Source organism: Protopterus annectens, chromosome 2.part0, assembly GCF_019279795.1.
Source record: "Protopterus annectens isolate FY-2018-M chromosome 2.part0, PAN1.0, whole genome shotgun sequence".
Taxonomy (NCBI): Eukaryota; Metazoa; Chordata; order Ceratodontiformes; family Protopteridae; genus Protopterus; species Protopterus annectens.
The window spans coordinates 944,437,869-944,449,111 of NC_056728.1; the positions used below are offsets into that span (position 1 = coordinate 944,437,869).

An 11,243-nucleotide genomic window follows, 5' to 3' on the forward strand; every position below is an offset into this window, starting at 1 on the left:
GTTTGTGTCGAATACTGGTAGTGTGAAGAACTTCCTCCCTGCACTGCGGCTCCAGACCCATCCAAGGTAGACACATCCACAGGTTCCGTAGTCAGAGAGTCTCGTGGAATACCGGCCTCCGAACGGGTCTCTGTAGCGGCCTGCGAATCCACTGATGCGGGCATCAGGGGCTGCAAAAGCACCTCACTGAGTACCGATGAACTGGTAATTAGCTTAACGGAAGCACAGTCGGCAGTTTTGGATCTGTGCGGTCTTTATCCTTACATTTTTTTTGGAAGATCAGTAGTCGGATGGCTTACCGAAGTCATTTCGGAATATGGAGCTAGAGAGCGAAGTATTTAGCAGCAATAAGGGCCCGACGATGAACAGTTTGGGCACTGAACAAAGCACAAACCCGGAAATGAGGGACGTCATGGCCTGGGCCTAAACAGGTGACGCAGTAAGAATGGAAATCTTGGTATGGTATTTGCTTTCCACAGGTATGACAATTGTTAACTTTTTCTGACGTCTGTTAGAGCAAAAAAAAATGATTCCCAACAGGGTACTTGGCTTTTAGAAGACTTCAACTTCGATTTCGGAAATGAAATACTCAGGTAGTGGCCAACTGGCACTCGTGAGAACTGCTTCTGCTTCGGGCTCCTCGGCAAGAAAGACTGATGTAATGGTGTTGGCTGCCTGTTTATATACCACCAACTACCTGAAGTCAATCCTGGAGGGACAGCAACCGACGCAGAAATAACTAAGGCTCTGGTATTCTGGCCGACTGAGGGCTACCCTGGCAGGATAACCCAAGTGTGATATGACTGCAACAGTGAAACACGAATAACATCTACTACTGAAAACTGCTTTTTCTGTGAAGGGAGAGAGTATGTATACATGTAAAAGAGCAATGAGTCAAAGTTACTGTACTCATTCTCACTCACTTTCCTCATGTCAGAAGTGTACAAAGAAGACAGCTTATTGGGGAGTTGTGTATGTGCTATGGTTGTCATGGGAAATACAGAACATGGGTACAGTTTTATGGAGGCAAGCACTGAATCAAAGCAAAGAGTCACAGGATCATGTCTGAATGATTGACAGTTTGTTGAAGGGGACAGTACCTGTTAGAGCAATGAGGCCATTATTTTAATGTGATGTTTTCAAAGACAAAGGTGGTGTACCCACTCAGAAGGGGGAGCATTCCACTCTTGACAGTAGAGTATAAAGTATCACATTAGAAGTAATTTATTTATTTATTTATTTTTTTAATTCAAACTGCCATATATGAGCTGACACGCACTCATATACAGCAAACCTATCCAGAATTTTAAAAGACTTTTGTTGTCAAAGTCTGGAGCTATAACCAGCTACTCCTGGAAGCTATTTGACCACTGCTTGCAAGGCTGAGACAACCAATGTACAGAACCATATCCTTCATCAGATCACAGGTAACATTTCTTGGTACTTTTCCGTTATCGGGGCAACACTAAGCGCAGTTGCTAAGCTCAGAATCTAGTGTCTTGTCATGTCCTTTTGTGTCTTAATCTAATCAGGTGTGTGTAAAATATGTTACTGAATACTGTTTAAAAAATGAGAGGTCACTTCTAAAATGTACTCGCACCTGGTTAGATTAAGACCAAAAAGCCTTGACAAGACACTGGACTCTGAGCACAGTGACTGCATTTAAACAGTTTCCCTCTTATGTAGCAGCTGGACAAATCAAATGAAAAAAAACAAGCAACTGAAACTACTTGGGAAAGCAGAACCTCAGTAAGACACTGATAATATATGTTATATCAGGTACATAAATCACTACTTTAACTCCCGTACATTATCTGTACTTCCTAACAATGGTTATTTCCATTGTCAGGGAAACACTTTTAAAGCAGTACTTTCCACTTAAAGAAAAAAAAAATGCTTCACAGCTACCTGCTGTTTCATGATTCCGATCACAGCTGCCAGAAGCCAGATAACTGTACGTAAGGAAATTGGGTTTTTGGAGGATGTACATACAAGCGTAGTTGAATTATGGAGAAATTCCTTTTTATGTACTTTGCTGTTATCGGAGCAACACTTTATAAGGTTGCTGAGCTCCAAATCCTGTGTATTGTCAGGTCTTCATCTAACCAGGTGCGTATAAAATATTTTACTGGATAACATTTAAAAAAAGGAGATGTCCATTCTAAATTTTACGCAAGACCAAGAAGACGTAACAAGACAGTGGATTTGAGCTCAGCAACCGCATTTAATGTGTTGCCCCGATAACTGAAAAGTACCCATTTCTTTTACTACATACTCAGAAAACCCAATGTTTTGCATTTACTTGCAACAGCAACCACTGTCATGCAAAGAAGAATGACAAAGCACTGAAGTCCTTAAGGACAGAATGGCAGTCTTGACAGTTTTGTTCCAAAGTACCTTACTAGAATTTTCCTAAAAATGTTAATGTAATCTACCTAGGGGGAACTGACAGATGGCCACTCGACACACAGCTAACATGTCCAGCACTTTTCACAGTTAGTCTGGTACTATACCAGCGAGTGTCCACCTAAGGGTCACGTGACCACTATCTGCAGTCAGGTGAAAAAATCTCTAATACAAACGTACCAAGTCCTCAATTAGATCACAAGTACAATTTTCATTTCAACATCCAAGGCTACATTTCTAGTACTGTACACAGTTTACTGTGTACACGTCATCTAACAATGATATTGTGCAGGCTTGTGAATCAGTACTGCCATACAGTGAAATCTCTGTGGTAGAATGGCATTCCTCTGTGTTTTGTACTCAAGTACCTTATCGGAAATCTTACATTTTTATGGTGAACTGCCAACTGGCATATGGGCTTATTTATACACATAAATCCAGAATTTCAGATTACCTTTGTCATCGCAATCTGGCACTACACACAGAACGAGCAATACTTGAAATTAAAACTGGGCAATACTAACTTCCAGAACATGCACACACCTTTTCATTACACAGGAACTAACAGATTTTAGTCGGTAACAATGCATTCTGTCCTGCTGTAAACTTCACTGCGCAATTTACTGTTCTCTGCATGACTGTTTCCCTGCTGAAGGACGGATCATTTTAGGTAGCTACTGGGCCTTCTCCTGCTTAACAGCTTTGCAGTGTTCAGTTTTGTGGATGGGGAAAGTGGACTAGCGATGATTTATAAAATGTGTCACTCAGCTTGACCGATACATTACTGTGAAGCTCAAGCAAGCCTAGAGTAATCCAAGCCCAACAATTTTAAATACCCCATCTCCTAGAAACTTCCTGTTAAATAGGGTCAAGGAATTTAGGGGCTATCCCTCTAAATTCCTTGACTGGTTATTATATTTCTGCCACTTGGTCTTAAATTACTCTCACTATCCATGGATCCCCCACACGCACACAGCACAGGACACAGACAGGTTCCACCAAATATTCTAACTCTCTGGTGGTCACTTATAATTCTGAACTCAAAAACATTAAAGATAGTGTCCACAGGAATTGGAATATTCTTAAAATGGATGAAGAGATTTTTTTTTTTTTTTTTTTTTTTAGACCTTAGGGGGCTACATCCACCACTGTATTCAAGACTGAGAAAAATGTCAAGGGATGATTTGAAAACATACGGCTCTGCTCTAACAAATTACATAGAGGCACATGTAAATTTGGGGATCGTGGGCAATACCCCCATGTATTGCAACAAGAACAAGTGACTTTAGCTACTTTTGCCAATCAACTCTTTCTTTGGCAGATGGTAACTGCCAAACTAAAGTTGTGATTTACATTGCACTATGTTCCAACTGTCCATGCTTTTACGCTGGCAAGACTGAACGACCGTTCAGTAAAAGGATTTAGAAATACTGTCATGATGTATCCAAACAATCTTAATTCACTGTCTAAACATCCTTTCATGCTCTGGCTTCAACAGATTCTTGTTTGGCATATTGGAAGCTGTTGCTTTTAACAAATGGGGGTAGGGGGCATGGGAAACCAGTGTTGAAAGCAGCGTGTTATTTTGCCAGTTTTAAATTAAATGCTTTAGTACACCCTGGTTTAAATGAACATTTGATCTATTTTGCCTGTTTTAAAGCTTAGGGTTACCAAACTAATGTGGGAATGATGCACAATGTTATCAGTTTGTACTAAAACATCTCTGTTTTCCTTTTTAAATTCAAGTTTTTTCACTTGGAGTAGTTTAACCATAATACTTTGCACTTTCAAAACAAGTTTGTGCATTTTAACAGTTTAGATATTAGAGTGTTTTTTTTTTCTTCATTTATTGTTTACCCCACACCAACAAGATATTTATTCTTAGTTTAAGCTCCTACTTCAAGTCACTGGACTTATGCACAACAGTTTTGGATTTGTTACAAATTTTATCAACTTATTGACTGACAACCAATGGTGTTTGTTCAATTAACAGCATGCATTTAAACTTCACTTTTTTAGCATTAACTGGTTCTGATGAATTCCTGAGGGGGCAAAAAGTGCATAACCAGTTGTTTGTACTTAAAATAAACTCGCTTTACTTACTACACTGGTGATTTGTTTTCTTGTCCTACTACTACACAAGTATTGGAGCTTTCTAGGGTTTATGTCTAAGGATATTAGATCCCAAGTCCGTGTAGTACCAGTGTTTATCTTTGGACCTGTGGTTTTCATTGGCTTCATTACCCTACGCGAGCCTCTTGTGTTGGTTACTAAGCCTTGAAAATATGTTCAATACATTTAACCCAGTTTTGCATTTAATGTTTTAGATATTTAAGTGGTTTTCCTTTTCGGATTTTGATCATTCTAGCAAAACACTTTTGAAGCTGCCAGCGACTGTTCAAAATAACAGGCTAGCTGTTAGTTTTTGTACTGTCAGTAAAGTTGCATAATTAAGCTCCTATTGCACTGCATGTCTTTAATGGGATACTATACCCAAGTGTTTGATTATTAATTTATGTACTATTCTTTTAAAATGTGTAGCTTTGTAAGTATTCCCCTTAATTCTGGGCCGAATTCTAAAAAAGCTGCTTCTCAGTGCAAGTCTGCCCCGATTCCAAATGACTTGCTCTCACTGTAAGTGATCTGCTTCGGTATAAGGCCTACCTAGAAACAGGCTTGCGGGGGGAGGGGGGGCTGCAGTACAAGTACCAACTTACACTGAGAACAAGTCTTTTGGAATCGGGTGCTCTGATTTTAGTGTGGCCCACTTTTAAATGGAAGTGGAATCTAGTTTATTATGAAAGTTATCAGATACAGATTGTCACTTCAAGTTTATTTAGCAAATTCTGATAAAGTACCACCACTGCCAGGCAATTTTACCAACATGTGATGCTGAAAGAGGCATACATTGGAGTACTGGTATAACATGTATAAAAAAAAGTTGGAGATGACAAAACATTCATTCTCATCTGTTTTTATACAAAGAGGAGGAGGAGAATGACTTCTAACTGGATTAATGAGAGATATTATACTTCAATGTCATTCATCATACAAGATTGCATTGAAACTGCTGGAATTTATTTAGTAGCTCTATCGTTGCATGGATCTACAATAAAAACATTCCAATCACCTTTTACATCACTAACTGGCTAAACTTAAATGGGATGTGGGACACAATTAAAAAAAAACAGACAATGTAACAGTTTGTAAATTACTTCCAAAATTTAACTATCCTTCTAATTATTTATAATTTTACAGATCTCTAAGTAATCACTATTGTTAAGATCTAAAAATAATTTGACTAGTTAGATTCCATACACTACAGTTACTGTATGAGCCGTATCTTTTTACTAAGGATATACCTACCAAATTCTTGTAATAGCATTCTGTAAGTGTTGAGGATCTCAAACAGCATTGATTTGCAACTTTGTTAAATAATGGTAAACACCGCACCTACCAAATTTCAAGCAGTCAATGTAAGAGCTTGTTTATCTGCATACAATATAACTTTGAGTCCTGAGAATATTGCACGGTTTGTGTTAAATTGAAGTCACCTCCCCCAATGTTAAGTTTTCACACTTTATCCTCAATACAGAGTTTTGAGAAAAAGCTATACCAGGGCCTATACAAGGGAAACCTGACCCGAGGGAGAACTGGTCCACCCAGCACAATGCCTCCCTTGCTCACAAACAGTAGCATGGGGGTACATGAAAAGTGCGTTGGAGACTCCAGACTGAACCAAAGTATCATTAATTTTAATCAGGTGAAGTCTGACTAACGAAATTATGGTGATCACAAAGGCCAAAAAATCCAGAAATTAATTAGCAGATACCAGAGATGGGTTGTAAAAGCTCAAGATGATTTCTTTTCTCCTTTGTCTACAGGAAGCAATTCTCTTCCTAGAAAAGGATCCAGAAGATATCCCAGAAAAAATACTCTGTGTGAAGGGTTGAGAGAAGTTTCATAAGATGACTTGTAACCAGGATTGAGCAGGAGTTTAATGACACTTATCAAAGCTGGAAAAAAAAAGTCTGCAGATACAAGTACATCATCAAAATATAGAAAGATGTGAATACCTTGAAGTCTGCAGTAAACAATTACTAAAGCCAAACAAATTCCCTTGGTGCAGCAGATAGACCAAAAGGTAAGACAGGTGCAGAAAATCTTAAGCACCATCTGAAATTTATGGTAATGGGAATGAGACAATAAGCATCTTTTAAGTCCAACTTTACCATGAAAGTGACCAAAGAAATTAGAAGCAACAGGGTTTGGAGACAGAATATTTTGATGCTGAGACCTTGATCAAAACACTGAGGAGGAGACTTGCCAGAAATGCGTCCCAAGTTCCCACTTTCTTTGGCACCAGGGAAATCCTTGAATAAAAGCATCTGCCCATTTGAATTGAAGGCACTAGCATAACATTTGCTCTAAAAGTGGAGGAAACAGGAATGTGTGGTTTACAGGATGAAAAGAAATCTGCTGAAAAGGAGAGCTGAACCTCCATTGCCATCTATTTCCCTACTGGATGATTTTCAGAACCCATTTACCTGTAATAAACTGATGGCACTGGGGAAGACTACCTAGACAGAGGGGAGGGGACCTAGACAGGCAAGAAGTAATTCTGACTTTCTGGGATGCCCCTGGTTCTGGGAGGCTTTCCCTTTCTTTTTAGAGCCCCTTTGCCATTTTGTTTTAAAATCTTGCTTGTTAGCACCATGCTGCTTAAATTGCTTTTTGAAAAAAGATGCTTAGAAAGCAAAATGTTATTAAACTTAAAGAAACGAATGGAAAATTTGGGTCACCCCTTGCATCAATTTCCCACTTTCATCAAATCTTTTACGAATTTCAGCAACAGAAGGGCTGAAAAGAACACATTTGTCATGGCGAGAATTTAAATTCTAAATTTAACATCTTGTAAGATTGTTTTGAGAATGTAAGCAAGCAAATCAAAACGGACTCTGTAACAACAGCTCTGGAGACATCAGCAGAATCACATGAACACTGTAGTGTGTGTTTGGTTACATGAGAAGCATTGTAGTAATGAAGAATCCCAACTCACTTATGTGGTAGACCCTCACCTATTCCTTCCCCTGAGATGGCAAGAGCGGTTCTCCCTTGCCCGATGAGGGCAATCCTACACAGCCTCAGAGGACTTGTCCAACTTCCCATCCTTAGTGGCATCCCAAGGAGCTATACCATAGGGACTGAAGGACATCTATCAGCAGTCTGAGGAGCTAGGTCTTGCCACAGCTGAGGCAGTGAAAAATCCAGTCTGACACCCAGGACTGTAGCAGTTTTTTTCTTGTGGACATGGGAAGGAAGAACCGAGGAGACCAGTACCTGCTCCTAGGCCCAGCTGAAAAAGAAACTTGAAAGATGGGTAGCGCAGCTTGTGCGAGTCCATAAACCTCTTAAAAAGATAAGAATTTTGAGGTAAAAAAAATAAATAAAAATGAGAGAGTCTCCCAAAGGCACAATGCCCTGCCTGCAATGTATCTTTAAAAAGGCATGTCAAAAAACAATAAGTAAAACAAAAACTGAAGCAAATTAAACCAAAGTCAGATTGCACTACAGTCGAGAAAGGGACAAAGTTCACCATGGTGGTCAAATGGTTAGTTTCCCCGAGGCAAAATACGCTGTTCCGATAGCTCATTAATTTAAATTTTTGCTGACATCATCTCGCTGTTATGCGAGTTGACATTACGTTAATTCGATGATTTAAAGGGAATCCATATTTTATACATATTTATAAATATATATACATACATGTGTGCATATATAAATGAGACACCTACGTGAACATTTCTAGTGGAGATGCAGCAAGCTTTGGGAATAAACTGTTTCCTTGTAATGTCTATAGGGCTTATTTTCTTTCTAAAACATTGGGACTAAAACCTAAGTGGGAGGTTGGCATAATGGTTAAGGTGTTTACCTTACAGTTACAGGGTTTGATTCTCACATAGGGTAATTGGCTAGGCTTAAAATGGCCGAGAAGGGCCGTTAGCCTAGTACTAATCTATGACCCTAATATACAACAAAACCATTTTGTAACAGAATACTTGCAGTAAAAATGTGAATCTTAAAAAATGCGTGAAACTAAAATGAACAGTAATTGAGGGGAGCTTTGCCATCAGAAGCACTGCCAATAATAACCTGCTTTATAACAGCCCTAATGCACCCAGCATTTTGGAAGTACTCTGAACCTCCTAAATTCAAAGTAGAAAGGGTCAGATTTCAGTTAATGTTGACCTTGCCTCTGAATTGTGCAGTGGACTTTTTGAATTAAGAGCTCATGTCTTAAACTCTACTGCCAGATTTGGTGACTTGCCAACTGCTAGCAGCTTCCACTTTTCAAAAAGTGACTGCTTTAGCCATGTCTATTAAACAATTAAATAATGGACTTATTTAACAGTGGATTTTAACTCTGCTCTTCATGTGCAGAGTTGCCAAACTGGAGAATTACTCTAACAGAAAAAAAAAGCGCACTGCACTAGAAAGGCATCATTAGACCCTCCTAGGAAACAGTGTGCATGTGTATGCAGAATTATTATGGCCGGATTTCAATTGCTGTTATTCAATATTACTTGACAATGGCCTGAAAACTAGGTGAGTCAAACCCTAGGAAGCCAAAGATTTTCTCTCTGCCCTACAACTGTTCAATGCAAAGCTTACTGGGTAACTGTTCAATGCAAAGCTTACTGGGTGTATATGTGTGTGTGACCAAGAGACAGCGGCCCCCAGATGAACACAGATATCTTCTAACAAACACTGGGGGCGACCAAAAGAAAGATGCCATAGGAGTGTAATCACCATACAGGATTCTCTCAGAGATATCTCTGCGTTACTGTCACATTATTCCCTCCCTCCCTCCATCCTTCTCTGCTGGGTAGGACTCTCCAAAACAAAATCTTTCTGGTAGGTCCTAAGAAGTTTTTCTTCCAAAGGTCATACTCAAAATAGGGTAAAACTTTGGACATGGCAAGGCATGCCTCATTATGCAGAGTGGGATGCTCTATTAGGGGTCACAGGTGTGTATGTAGGAGCTTATGATTAGTAAAAAGGAGAAATCTCTCAAACAGAACGTTTAAGACACTGCAGAGGGCCACCTTCAGAATGATCCAAGGATTCTGACTGATGAAGAATCATTCTGCCTAAAACTGTGCACAAAGAGGGAGCCTATGAGGTGCCCATACACACATCATGTGGTGCAGAATCAAGAGAAATGGAAGACCATCCATTTCATTTATATTTAATGAAAAGGCAAGACTGCACACAATGCAGTAGTCGGAGCAATTCTTAAAGACTTACCTAAAGACGTACACTGACATGGTTAACAGCATTCAGAGATGAGTAGCCAACATGAAAAGAATGTGCGGATAAAAATGAAGATAAAGTGCAGTGTAAATACAAATCTTAGAATGACGTAGGAACACAAGTGCACAATCAAGGTTTATGGAATAAAACAATGAATGGTCGCAGGAGTCTATTTAAAAAGGAGACATAGGAGGAAGAAAGTATTGAACATCATTGAGACTTCTTTAAGAAATGCATCAACTTTGACTTTACAACAGTGAGTGGACCTGTGGAACTTTTCACAAACTCTGTTGCAATCAAGAGAAGGTGCGAGAGGTAGCATGCACGGAGTGGAGCAAGACAGCTGCTTCTGAGCTAAAGCTGTATTCACACACCCTCAAAAGCAACAGTTTTCTTCTGGTGTCAGTAAAGTAATTATATGCAATAATTTTGCAACAATCATAATTAAATACACAAAATAAAGTTACCTGCTGCAAGCTCCTTTGCAATTCGCTCTGTCTCTTCACGTCGCTTCTTTTCTTCCTCCTCTATCCTCCGTTCTTCTGCTGCAATGGGTTTCAGATAATCTGCAATACATCAATATACATGTTTACAACTCTTTATTAGTGCTACTTAACGTCTCTCCACCAACCCAGCCACAAGGGATGCACAAGCCAATGCATTTCTTTGTGCCGGTCCCAAGCCCGGATAAATGGGGAGGGTTGCGTCAGGAAGGGCATCTGGCGTAAAACTTCGCCAAAACATTTCATGCAGTCACCAAGAAAAAGTTTTATACCGGATCAGTCGAGGCCCGGGTTAACAACGACCGCCACCAGTACTGTTAGCCTACAGGGTGCTGGTGCAAATTGGGCTACTGTTGGCTGAAGGAGAAGAGGCGGAACACATGGCAGGAGGAGACGAGAAAGGCTAGGACTGTGGTAGTGAGGGTCAGAACTTTGAATGTTGGCAGTATGATTGGTATAGGGAGAGAGCTAGCTGATATGATGGACACACACACACATATATATATATATATATATATATATATATATACATACATACATATATATATATATATATATATATATACATATACACACACACACACACATATAATGTGTGTGTGTGTGTATATATATATATATATATATATATATATATATATATATACACATACACACACACACACATATAATGTGTGTGTGTATATATATATATATATATGTGTGTGTGTGTGTGTGTGTGTGTGTGTGTGTGTGTGTGTGTGTGTGTGTATATGTATATATATATATATATATATATATATATATATATATATATATATACATATATATATATATATATATATATATATATATATGTGTGTGTATATATGAGTTCATGTCTATGGATCGACAACTCACTATATCGACATCCACTTCACCGACATCTGAAATACTCAACACCGCAAATCACGGACATTTAACAGGTAAGAGATTTAAATTCGCTAATCATGCCTACCATGTTTTAGTAAGTATGGCAGTGTTATGCATGTCTGGTAGGCA

The 11,243-nt window shown here is 39.0% G+C and overlaps 1 long non-coding RNA gene across 2 annotated transcripts in view; it reads right to left on the reverse strand.

The window, feature by feature from the left end:
- LOC122793315 overlaps nucleotides 1-11,243 on the reverse strand; it is a 116,284-nt gene that overhangs the window by 17,323 nt on the left and 87,718 nt on the right. For both annotated transcript variants that reach the window (XR_006363466.1, XR_006363467.1), the window contains one exon: nucleotides 10,188-10,286. This is a non-coding gene — a long non-coding RNA (uncharacterized LOC122793315). The remainder of the gene's footprint in view (nucleotides 1-10,187; nucleotides 10,287-11,243) is intronic.